The sequence below is a fragment of the Seriola aureovittata genome, chromosome 7 (genome assembly GCF_021018895.1).
Source record: "Seriola aureovittata isolate HTS-2021-v1 ecotype China chromosome 7, ASM2101889v1, whole genome shotgun sequence".
In the NCBI taxonomy this organism is placed as follows: domain Eukaryota; kingdom Metazoa; phylum Chordata; class Actinopteri; order Carangiformes; family Carangidae; genus Seriola; species Seriola aureovittata.
In genome coordinates, this window is record NC_079370.1 from 10,246,509 (window position 1) to 10,259,914 (window position 13,406).

At 41.3% G+C, this 13,406-nt stretch overlaps 1 protein-coding gene across 1 annotated transcript in view; it reads right to left on the reverse strand.

Annotated features, from left to right (window-relative positions):
* erfl3 (Ets2 repressor factor like 3) overlaps nt 1-13,406 on the reverse strand; it is a 51,382-nt gene that overhangs the window by 16,709 nt on the left and 21,267 nt on the right. The window lies entirely within an intron of this gene.

Here is a 13,406-nt window from a genome sequence, read left to right on the forward strand (position 1 = left end):
GTCAAGTATGAATCACATACAAAAGTTAGTTAAACACAGGTTGGAGTGTCCTCAATCATATTTCACATTGCACATAGCTGTCTTCACTACCATCTCTTTTTTTTTCATTCTACAGTAAATCTTTGAATAATTTTTGTGGGTTATTCACAAGCACTTTCTCTTTTATTGGACAGTTTGACAATGTGGAGAGCGAGAGGAAGTGAATAAGGTAATAGATCTCACAAACAATGGCATAAGAGGCACTGTAACATGCCCTGACCTGTTTAATTGTCTTGATCTTACAAGACGTTCTAGGTGGCCAGAAAATGTTGGCCAGAAAGTGTTGGCACTCTTACACCTCACTGAAACAAAGCCCTGTTCTTCCTGAAAAGTGTTGAAATTAAAAGCTCTTTTGTCATGCATACTTGGCTTTACTTTGCCACGGAATAAAACAAAGGAGCAATGAAAAACCTGAATCCTTGCTTATTCTACAAAGATCTTCTATAATGGCCTGGACTAAATTATTGGTGGCCATTAGACATGGTGATAATAAGTGGACTGTAGTGATATTTCAAGCAGCATTGTCTTCAATTAGTATCACAGGTGTCTTCAGTCTTGTAATCATTCATTCATTCAGCCAGCCTATCTAGATGGAGAAAAGTCATCATTGTGCTGTATGAGTACACAGTAACACTGTGTACACCACTCTCAACATGGACAAGAGAAAGAGGAGAAGAGAGTTTTCTGAGGAGATATGGAAGAAAATAATTGGCAAGCACATTCAAGGTAAAGGCTAAAATAACACTGCCAAGCAGCTTGATGCTCCTGTGACCACAGTTGCTAATATTATTACCACCACAGACTGTAGCCAACGTGACCACAAGAGAAAAACTTTACCACAGATTGAATAGAAGTTTGAATGGTGAAAAAAGAACAAGGAAAACTTCAAAACAGATGCAGGCTGACTTCCAAAAGTAATGTACAACAGTGTTTAGTCGTACAATATGTATAAGATATGTAAGTCATCTCAGCTCTATATTCCCAGAAAATGAAACTTTTAAATAAACGAACATCACCCCCCACTGTGAAACATGGAGGAGGCTCAGTCATGTTATGATGTTGCTTTGCGACATCTGACACAAGCTGCCTTGAATCTGTGCAGGGCACAATGAAATCTCAAGATTATCAAGGCATTCTGGAGAGCCCCACCTCAGTCACAGGTCGTGGCTCCTGCAACAGGATAATGACCCAAAACATTAATTCAAAAACACCCAAGAATGGATGAGAATGAAACATTGAACTATTTCCCCAAGTGGCCCGCCATGAGTCCTGATCTTAAACCAATGGAAAAGAGCTGAAACTCACAGGTGGGAGAAGCCAACCATCAAACCTGAGGGAACTATAGCAGGTTGATAAAGAAGAGGGATACAAAATATTTGGTTAAGGGGCCCATTGTTATTTTCATTTATTGTATTTAAAATAATATCTTACACTAAAAATCAAAAGCAACATGTCTTTTCTATGAAATGTGGAGTATAGTGGATGCTAATTACTTTGGTCACTTTCAAGTTATTTCAGAGAAAATTTTTTTGTTTGTTTTTTTTAAGTGAAAGTATACCAACATATAAACCACATTCCACTGCTGTCATTAGGTCACCACCTCACCACAGTAGCTTTTCAAAGGAAACACATACGCACACTGAAACTATAACACGAAAAGTTGTAGTGTTAGTGGGCTTTGTGGAACAGTTAAGCACGCGAAAAACCTTTCCACCTCTCCTCCACCTCTTTCCTCTTATGCAGTCACTCTTTCCTATGACCGGAGAAAAACAACATGGCCAGTCATCTCTCCTGTCTATCCCTCCATCTCTCTCCACCCGCCGCTTGAAGGAAACGCAGAGTAAGAGACACAGAATGAGACTGTGGGCGTGGGTATATGACTGTTTGCATGAGCATGTGTGCGCCCAAATGTACAAGTTTGAAAGAGTTTATGTGCCAGTGCGTGTGTTTGAAAATGTTTGTGCAAGTCTCCCACTAACATTCTGTTGCCTGGGTGGTCAAGAAAATCTGACACGACCGAGCAAAATAGACTATTACAGTGTAATATTCAGCCAGATATAGCCTGGACTGGATTTTATTTTGTCCACAATCATCCTCAGAGCACTAATAAACGCAGAAGTGAGGATTGAGTCACCAAAGGAAACGGCATCCACCCTGCTAAAGTGTCGCTGTACAGGACATTTAATGCCTGTAAGTTACTTTATAATGTTTGGTGCAAATTATACAAAGCATCATATTACACTGAATAACCAGAAAGATTGAATTACCCATTTGATGCAATGCAATGCAATATAATAAGGCTTCAATAAATGCAGCCTTACCGTTTTTGTTGTGTATGTGTATGATTTACACATATAATGCAATCAAATAAAACAATGTACACTACACTTTCAAATATAACCACCAAGTTAAGTGAATAAACCTGTGACACTGTCAACATTGATTAAAACCTATAAGCTTCAGAAAAGTCGTACTATTGTTTTACAATGCACATGGAGTTTCTATGTTTGTATTTACCTGGTTAATTTAACTATTACATCCTACTTTGAGAGAGCATACAAAGACAAACTGTTTAAAGGTAGCATGAGGCCAGTGTCTGCAATGTCTTTAACTGCACAGCATACAAATGGCAACAGAGGAAATGAGATGGGCTGGGCTGGAGATTGGGAAACAAACAGGCCCAAATCATCAGATTATGGATGTGCAGGCCGGTCAATGGATTTGCTGGATGACAGCCTGAGGCGGAGATAGATAGCCCTGATAATCTCTGCTGCACTAGCCGGCTCTTACCATTTAGTCACTGTTGCATAACACTAAATAATGTTGATAGCACATCTGCTAGATACTGTATCTATGAATCGTACATAAGTGTTGCTATTAGAGCCATTCATCAACACGGGTTCACTTCTACTAATTTTTGCCTCTTAAACTGTAGAAGGAACAGAGCCGGGGCAGGCACATTTGGGTTTACAGTCTTTAGCTAAAAATAGGCTGAAAGGAAAGTTATCTTCCAATGTGTCCTCTTACTCAGTCAAACGTAGGCTACTAGCTATTCCTCACCATCATCTGTTGGTTTTCCTCCACAGCGATGTATTTGCGGGGCATAGTCAATGAATCACTCAGTTGTCCCACGTTGTCGGGAGACATTTTGTGATTCAAAATAAAGATTTCTGAATATCACTCAAACAATGTACAAGATGCCTACACATTTTCCATCTCCAAAATCCAGACAAGATTTTATCAAAATTGAATATTATGCAGGTAGCAGGTGGCCAATAACAGTCAAACAGGCTGTGCAGGCAGCTTAGCCACTTTATTGAAACAACAGATTATTGTTGCTTATAACAAACATCACAACGTGTGAAATGACCATGGGTGTAAAAACTGCATTAACTGTGTCGTCTGTGTAATTTCTCAGACTTTCCAGACCTGCATATGTAGGCAGCAGTTAGCATGCAAATGAAACAACACTCACTGTCATTTTATTTCCCTTTTCTCCCCCACACCCCATCTCCTCTTTCTCTTTCAAACATTCAAACACACATAAACCCTGAATGAATTGCAATCACAGAAGAACACACTGGTGTCTCTCATAAAAATACTGGTCTGGCTGAGCATGCTCCTCCAACAATAACACATAATCACCCCCCCCCCTTTACACACACACACACACACACACACACACACACACACACACACACACACACACACACACTCACTCACTCACTCACTCACTCACTCACACACACACACACTCACTCACTCACTCACTCACTCACTCACTCACTCCTACTGCACACTGTTTTTCCAGACGTAGCAAAACGATATGGTGACTGTGTCAAAGCAAGTGATGTGTGTCAAATCCAGTCAAGAGGTGTCTGGTCAAATCCCCAATCTGAGATGAATAAATGAGTAGTGCAGACCGTATCTTAACCATTGACCCTCCGGTGCTGCTGTTGATGCTGCTCAGTGGCTAACAGTCGATGGCTGTTTTGTACTGGGAGTTTATACAGGGTGCGGAACTGTCTGCATGTAAATGAGCAAGCAAAGCTCATCAAACAGACACAGGACAGATACTAAAAAAGAAAAAAGGAAACACCACAGCTGCTATTATTTGTGCAGTCATTGACTTTGTGTGCATGTGTATTTCTGTAAAGATGCATCGCTAACGATCTTTTGACCTTGGCTTGGACCACAGAGGACATTATACAGACACATCATATTTCAGGTCACTGAGTGAAATTGATCCCTTGCAAATACTTGGAGGACCAGCAGCCACACTGTGTGTGTGTGAATAAAGGCAAGAGGACATTCTCTACCTGAAATTACTCATGATTCACTGTCATCAGCAAAACTGTATATCAAAGCGACCATGTAGATGACCAGAGGCATCTACATGGTCGCACTGGTATGGTGCACTGGTGTGTGCATGTATGTGTGCTGTACATATGCATGTCATGGTGTTGGTTACTTTGTATAACTCATCAGTTTACCTGTCAAAACCTTTACATCAAAGAGACCGCATTGCATAGATTGAGGACAATACAACAGCACTTTGTGACCGCGCACATGTGTGTGTGTGTGTGTGAGAGAGAGAGAGAGAGAGAGAGAGAGTGAGAGGGAGAGAGAGAGAGAGAGAGAGAGAGAGAGAGAGAGAGAGAGAGAGAGAGAGAGAGAAAGAGAGAGAGAGATGGTAGGGATTATGTTCACAGGAATGCTGAGAGCAAGAACAGGTGTCTTTGTCCTTCTCTCCACCCAGAGTCCAACCCAGGCTGAGCTGTCTTGAATCACACTGGATCAGTTATCACACACACACACACACACACACACACACACACACACACACACACACACACACACACACACACACACACACACAGATATGTTTAATCAGCCTCGTACACCCAACAGGAGAATTTCAGATGGGCATTTTTTTGGGAATCTGTGTGTGTGTGAGTGTACGATCTGTGTGAAGCAGTGTGGCAGGACGAAGATGAGAGAGGGAGACAGAAAAAATGGAGAAGAGGCCGCAAAGCCATGACCTAACCCCCCACCACCACCACACTTAACCTCTCTGACCTCGACTCTCCCTCTCTTTGGCTCCGTTCCTCTGTCACGCCCCTCCCTCCCAGGGGAGACACCAGATAGCCATTACAGCATGCATGCACAGGCCTCACACTCTCTCACTCACTCACACACACACACACACACACACACACACACACACACACACACACACACACACATATACATACACATAGACAGACTCGGCATCAATAATGTAGAGACCGGTGTGGAGCGTTGGCGATAGGGGTGCGCCTAATCTCTGCCCTGGGACACTCGAGAGAGCGCAAGTGCGTCGAGAACTGTGTGTGTGTGTGTGTGTGTGTGTGTGTGTGTGTTGTGAGATGGGACAAGTGAGGGGCAGGTGGTAGAAAGTGATGCTAAGGGGACGAAGAGGAGGAGGACGAAGGGAGGGAGGGATTGCGCGGGGGGGGTGTAAGAGAAGAAGGCAAGACGAGATGGGGTGAGCACTAGGACAAGTGGAGAACAGAGAAAGGAAAGTAGGAGAAAGAGAGACGGGGGAGGGAGATCGGGGAAACAAGAGTGGGAAGAGAGAGAAAGACAGACAATGGCAAGAGTGGGAGAGCAGGGGGGGGTGGATGGATGGAGGGAAGGAAGGAGGAGGAGGAGGAGGAGGGGGGGGGATTAAGGGAGCGATGAGATCATAGCTCGTCTGGTAGTCTGTTGTCATCCAGGTCAGATTGCTTACCCCCCCACCCACCTCCTCCTCTTCCCTCCACTCCCCCCTCCCTCTAGGAGTGCGGATGCCTCTTTTCCTCTGTGTGATCTAGGTGGCAGGGCCCTAGCAGACTTCTAACACTACTGCTATTCCAGCTATGTGCACTGCGCACCAGTCCAACAATGACCTCCAATCTGTCACACACCACAAGAGGAGAAGGTTGGGGTGGGGGGGCAACTGAGTAAGAAAAGGGTGAAAGAGAAAGGAAAGAAAGAGAAAATGACAAAAGGCTTGAGAAGATACAGAGAAGAACTGGAGGCAGTGTTAAGGCTGGTTAAAGGGCAACTTCTTGGTCAACTCCAATAGATAATGTTGCCCTAAGATTGCCTGTAGATGCATGCTGCACTTTGGCAATTCCACATGAGTTCTTGTCCCATTTCTTAAAGTTCATCATTCATTTGATCTGTCGTTTCACTTTCTATCATCCTTAATTCTTGTCTTGTGTGTCTTATGTTCTCTCAAAAGCCCCTCTGACAACGCAACTTGCAAAAACATTTTAGAGCTGAAGCAACTAGTAAATTATTTAATTGTAATTTTTAACAAGCAAAAATGTCAAACATTTCTCTGGTTCCACTTCTTTAAATGTGACGATTTGCTGCTTTTGTTTCACATACTGTATACGACAGTTTATGGTAGCCTGCAGACTTTTTCACCACCAGTTGTGCTATGGAGCAAGAAGATTCACATGCACACAGGCAAAATAATACGTTACTGCTGCCAGTTTCATGCCATTCAAAAGAAACACAGTAAAGGCAGGGAAGAAGAGGACTGCTAGCAAGCAAACATGGAAAAATTGGAAAAATCTGGAGCAAACTTGTTCTGTGGTTTGTTTATTCCCCTGGGAGAGAGACAGAAGGATGGATAAGGACTGTATGAGAAAGTGAGGAGTGTGAGGTGCTAATATGGGGAAGAGAGGAGAGGAAGCACAATCATCATCTGCTTTCATGATTGGATGAAGTACATTTTAGCTCAGCTTAGAGTTGGAAGATATGAAGATAGATATCCTGAGGCGATAGAGATTTATCAACCGGTTAGAGATGTTCTGGGGCTGAGGTGTCAAGGAGAGCTGATGGGAAGGAGCCAGAGACAGACGGGCAGTCAGACAAAGTAGTAGAGTGAGAAAAGAGTTGAGGAGGAGAGATTCCCAAAACTGCGAGTCCTACTCAGCAGCAAATCAACTGACAGGCCCGTGCCAAACTAACAGCGGAGTTGCAGACTCAGGGTTTTTACACAGGGCCAGGGCCTCTGAACAGCCATTAGCAGCAGTTGCTGGCACAGTACGACTTTAACCCAACTCGGCTTTAGCAAGGATGTGGGAAACGACCAGTGCAAGTGTGTGTGGGTAAGTGGGGGGGCGGGGGGGTGTCACTGTTGGTTTTTAGAGTCTGTAAAAGCACTAAATATTGAGAGACAGTCAGTATTTGCCTATAGCACGTTCATACGCAAGTATACACAGCCTTGTCTTTGTCACAGCTGCTTGGATGAGTGGAACTGCCTGAAGCACCGAGCGGGAGCGGAGGAGACAGAAACACAAGACCAGGAGGTGGAGGGGAGGGATGGAAGGATAATAAAAGACTTACAGGGTGAGACAGAAAAAGTAAGAGTGAAAGGAGGGAGAGAAAGAGGAGGGTGGGCTCTGCAGGAGGAGGAGGGTAATCAGAGCCCATACGCCTGAATCCCAAAGTGTCTGGACTCTTCCCACCAAGTCCATTAAAAATTCATTAGGCCAATACTAGAGGAAGACTAGAGAGTGAGACACAGAGAGAGACAGGCGGAGACAAAAGAGAGTGACAGAAAAAAACAGAAAGTTAGGGAGAAGAATTTTAAAAAATATTGATGGGAAAAATTGCTAATTTGCAAAGAAAGTCAAGATAATATTTATTGAAAATGATCATTAGCTGCAATTAAAAAATTTCAAAATCAAATGTCTATCAAATGTCTTGTATAAGAGAGGTACAAGTATGCAACTAACAATGCCTTTCATTATCAATTTATCCGCCGATTATTTTCTCGACTGTTGATGAGATCTTCAAATTGCTTGTTTAGTCTGAACAACAGTCCAAAAGCCAAACATATTCAATTTTACTGTCATAGACTAAAAAAACTGGTAACTACTAACATCTGACAGGCAGAAATTTCAAGCTTTATTGTTCATTAAAGAAAAATTACATGACCGATTAATTGAGCATAAAAAGAGTTTCTGATGAATTTTTTGTCCACTTATTGCTTCAGATCCAACTACAGTCAAAGCACCAAACTTTGGTTTGACATTATAAATTTGTGCTGTGAACTGGTTGACTAAAAACTGGATTTTCTGACTGAAATGGAAGAGTGAGAAAAATATTTCAACAAGTGGCTGCATGTTTCTTTGCTAGCTCATGTCAAAGCTGCCACCAGTCAAAAGTCTAGAAGAGATGCAGATTAGAGGAATAACTGCTAGGCTGAGTTTCCATTTTAATTTCACACTGGCTTACTCTGAATATGTACAACTTGAGTTAGATGATGATGAATAAGTAGGCGAGTTGTTTGACTAATCAATGTGGTTTTATTGTAGCATACAGAGTAGATTTTACTGGTTTGGAAACAATTTTCCTGAGAGATGTAGGTTATTGTGAATAATCCAGAGACAAATTTCCCTTGTTCTTGTTGGAGGTCCTTCATGTCCCCCGCCTCACCTGTGAGCCAGGAGGGGTTAAACACATCACACACAAAAACATGTAAGCCTTGCAGGCTGCTCAACTATTCTTGGAGGTCACCACAGTCTACATTTTCTATAGGCTCTTACTTAGTGCTATAAAGCTGCAGAAGAGAGAAACAGAGAAAGAGCAGGAGAGAAGAGAGTGCTTTGTGGCCTTGGAGGGGCCAAAAATAGCAACACACACACAGACACACACACTTACACACACTGGGGTTATTGTTCAACAGTGGGAGAGCAAGAGAGAGTGAGAGAGAACACACAACATGGATGGGGAGAAGAGGGAAAGTACAGAAGTGCTGAAGGAGGAAGAGGGGGAGGCAGTGAGGGCACAAGTGGGACAGAGAATGAGAAGGACATGATGTAAGATGAACGATTTGGTCTCTCAGCTCAGTGCTGTATAGCTCGTCTTCCAGTGAACAGACAGACGTCTTTTCCTGGAAATTGTAGGGGAGGAGCCAGAAAGGAAGAAAAAAAAAAAAAAAAAGGCACGCGTGTCCATAGGGATCCTCTCTTCCAGAACAAGCTCCTCTGCTGCAGCCCTTCACATCTAGTCCACAAGCTCAACTGCTACACTGTAAACGACCTCTTCAGTCACAACACAGTTTAAGTCCATTAGTTGAGGCAAGTGTGTGGAAGAACATGTGCTTCAGTGTTGACTTTGACAACAGAAACTCCAAGCTTACACATGGTTTAACAACTAACTAAGCATTTTATTATAAAACAAATTTGTATCTCGAAGATTATCCTTTTAGTGCTGTACCAGTGGTTTTGCATATTGCCAATAAACTAAAAATGACCTTATATTACTGCTTAGCATAAGTCTGTCTCCAGACAGTCACAGGCTCCCATTCTTTTCAATACATTATGAAAATAAAACTTGCATAGATTTCAAACTGGTAAAGTTTGTTAATTATTATCTTTAGGTTATTTTACCACAGTGTTCTAATGCAGTTACAAGTAAAGAACTCAAGAAGGAAGTTTTAAGTTTGTTTTAAACAGCAGTGAAACACCAGAAAGGTGGGAAATCATTCTAAAACATATTGTATGCTTGAAAATAATGCCAAATGTAATGCAAAATACCTGATTTTTCAGCTGAGAAAAAAACAAAACAAAAACAAAAACAAGTTAAACCCTAGATAAAAAACTAACTTAATGAATATTTGATCACTTAAGAGAGGTCGCCTGGTTTCTGAGGAGGCTAAGCCTGTTGGTGAGATCTTGATTTTAGGTTGTGAGGACCCAGTAGTACTTAACCACAAGGGACATCCTAATATACTATACAGTACATGTAACTAGCAACATGTACGCACAACAAGCAGTTCTTGATATGGGAGCTCTAAGAAAAGGCACTAACACACACACACACACACACACACACACACACACACACACACACACACACACACACACACACACACACACACACACCTATCCAGCTTTTTCACACAGGAACTGCAGAGCAGAAAAAAGAGCAAAAGTCACTGGCAGACACAATAGCATGTAAGACAAGCACACTGTGAACTAAAATGCAGAGCTCTGTCCACGCAACCTACTTAAAGCCCCCAGGCACTGCACCTGATGTGCTCTGGTGGGCTGGACAACTGAACCACTCTCTATGTAATCACACTCATAAACACACCTGGTGGGAGAGTGTGTCTTTGTGTGTGTTCCCCAGAGTGTGTGAAGAACAGCAGAATAATATTGTGTCAGTGAGAGAAGAGTCCTGTTGCTCTCAGGGCGCTGTTAGGTATATTTACTCTCACTAAAGTGACGCACTGCTCCCAGGACATTAACCTCACTCCTTAGAAATACACAGGTTGAGATACACACACACACACACACACACACACACACACACACACACACACACACACACACACACCTTCCACATGCTGCACTCACACAAGCCACAGTTAAAGACCAAAATCAAAACATATACCTATAATTTTAGATGATGGAATTAAGCTGAATCTTTTATTAGCAGAAACTACAATGGCAGATCCAGATTCAAAGATACACACTCCAATCCTTCATACCTGGTACAATTGTTCATGCAATCCTCTGTATTAACAGTGGAATTTTATACACCTGTGCTAAAAAACATGCTAAAACTATGCCTTTTACCTGCCAATACTGAAAACTGATCTGATACCACTGCTTTATCATTCCCACATTTAAAATCTGTATGACGGCATCTCACTGTGTGGAACTCATGAGGATAGGTAAGACAATGTCTCACACCAGGGGTTGTTGTGGCACTAAAAACAGAGTCAGCAGACCATAATGACTGAATGAATGTAAGATATTTCAGGAACAGTGATTTTTTGTCAGTTAATTGTTTGACATTTTTTGCTGAATTGATTTGTCGTTTATATCAGTGTAGGCTGAATTGTTGGATGTTGTTTTGGACTCTTGGTCGGAAAAAAACAGGCAGTTTGAAGAAGTCACCATGGGCACTGGGAAATTGTGATGGACATTTTTGACTACTTTTTGACATTTCACAGACTAAAAGATTAACCACTAAATTGAGAAAATTAATTGTCAGATAAATTGATAATGTAAATCATAGTTTGCCCTACTCAAGTGAACTTTTTGATTGTGGCATGGGAGATGTGTGAGAATATCTTAAATCTGGCACTGCAAACACCTGGATGTTCACCTATACATTAAAATAAAAGTAAAGTTAGCTTACTACAGTTTCATTAGAATATTAGGGAAGTGGTTCTTTTATTGGGTAGCAGGAACTGCTCTAGATCAAAAGCTGTAAATTGAACTGAAAGCAAATTAAATAAGTATACATGGTAAATTCTCAAGTTAGACTAATAATTTCCTTCAAAGTTACTTTCAGGGAAAAGCTGTTAAGGCCTAACACGACCATGTTACAGGCCACAGGCGCCTCTCTTCTCCCTCACTCTGCCTCCCCACCTCACAGTCTGGTGTTAATGTACTTCTCCAGCCAACAGCTTGGCAGAGAACTGCCAGTTGACACTTCACCTCTGGTTCAACAACACACTGCCCACACTCACTACTGCCTGAAAGAGTGTGTCGATTGTGTGTGCACCACTGTGTGTAGGAGCAAATAGGGACAGAGATATAGACAATAATATTGAAATAATATTACAGCATGATCTCAATATCTACATGAATTGCATTTTAAAAATTTTATTTAGGGATTCCACTGACATTTTCATTATCCATTAATCTGATGATCATTCTTTCAAGCAATCAATTAATAATTTAGTCTATGAGTGAAAAAATGCAACTAGAAGAAAGAAGCTGAAATGTTTTGTTCATCCAAAAGTTCAAAACAGTTGTTTACAGTGACCTATAACAAAGAAAAGCTTTGCAAATCGTCTCATTTGAAAGGCTGAAATCTACAAATATTTGGTATTGTTTCACTATTTTTGCTTGACAAATAACTGAAGCCATTGATCAATTACCAAAATAGCTGCTGGTTATTTTTGTTGATAATCGACTAATCAACTTATCTAATGTTGTAAAGTCAAGCTTATTTTTTAGAAGCTGAAAAAATTAGTTCACTGAGCACTTAGGCGACCTACTGAAACTTCATTTGCAACTATTTTAATAAATGATTAATGCCAAACATTTGCTGGTTTCAGCTTTTTAAGGGTGAGAATTTGATGCTTTTTTTGTCATACATGAGAGTAGATTTTATATATATATATATTTAAATATAATAAATAAATATATATTTGTATATATTTCCCAACAATATATGTTCATACATTTAATTCATGACCAACAAAGATACAATTTTGCCCACACTGCCTAACCTTTAACCTTGGGCCAGTGGATAAGTGGCTGTGATCACCCACAATAACCAGCTACACTGTCATTGTGTATTTGTAAGGTCAGTGGGTCAAAGACCGAACTTTGCCACATAGGAGTAAATTAGATATCGCATGATTGAATAATTATCCGTCTGGCGGAAAAGGTGTGTGTCTCTAAGAGACAGGTGGCACTTTTGGGAGGTGGTTTCCTGGAATGTGCCACTATAGCGGGACAGGATGTTAGCAACTGTTATGCACCACAACAACAGATCTGTTTCCTGTGTGTGTGTGTGTGTGTGTGTGTGTGTGTGTGTGTGTGTGTGTGTGTGTGTGTGTGTGTGTGTGTGTGTGTGTGTGTGTGTGTGTGTGTGTGTGTGTGTGTGTGTAGCCATGCATGTCATTTCAGATACACACAAAAATCTGGCTGGAATCAAAACAGACTCAGGCAATACAGAGAAATAATAATTACTTCTACTTAGAAAGGATTATGTTCTGGGTTAAAAATGTGAAAATACAGGTATACTGGAGAAGACAGAGAACAGTGCTTCAAAGATAAAAAAACAAAAACAAAAAAAAAAAACACGTATATAACATTGACACACACCTGTTGCAGTAGACTCAGTGCTGTTTGGTAAGTCTCTGGACTGTACTGGAGGGATGGACACTATTCTTCCAAAAGATATTCCCAATGCTGTGTAATATGTGTTCAATTGGGTTGATATCTGGGGACTATTCACATATTTTTCATACTCATCAAACCATTCAGTGAAGAATTTCCAAAGTGAAACAAAGATGAGAGCGACACACACACAGAGCTCAGACCTACTGAAAAGATACATAGAACCAGAAAAACAAGTCCACAATAACAGCTACAGTCTAAAACTGCCAGTGTGTGTGTGTGTGTGTGTGTGTGTATATATTTATGTGTGTGAACATGTGCGTCAGTGCTGACTCAGTGCATGAATGTGTTTGTAATTCAGCCTTCACAATGCAAACTCTCCTCCATTCTCCTGCCTCTCTCTCCTGCTCTCTCTCTCTCTCTAACACTGTCTCCTAGCAACCAGACACTTAAGGC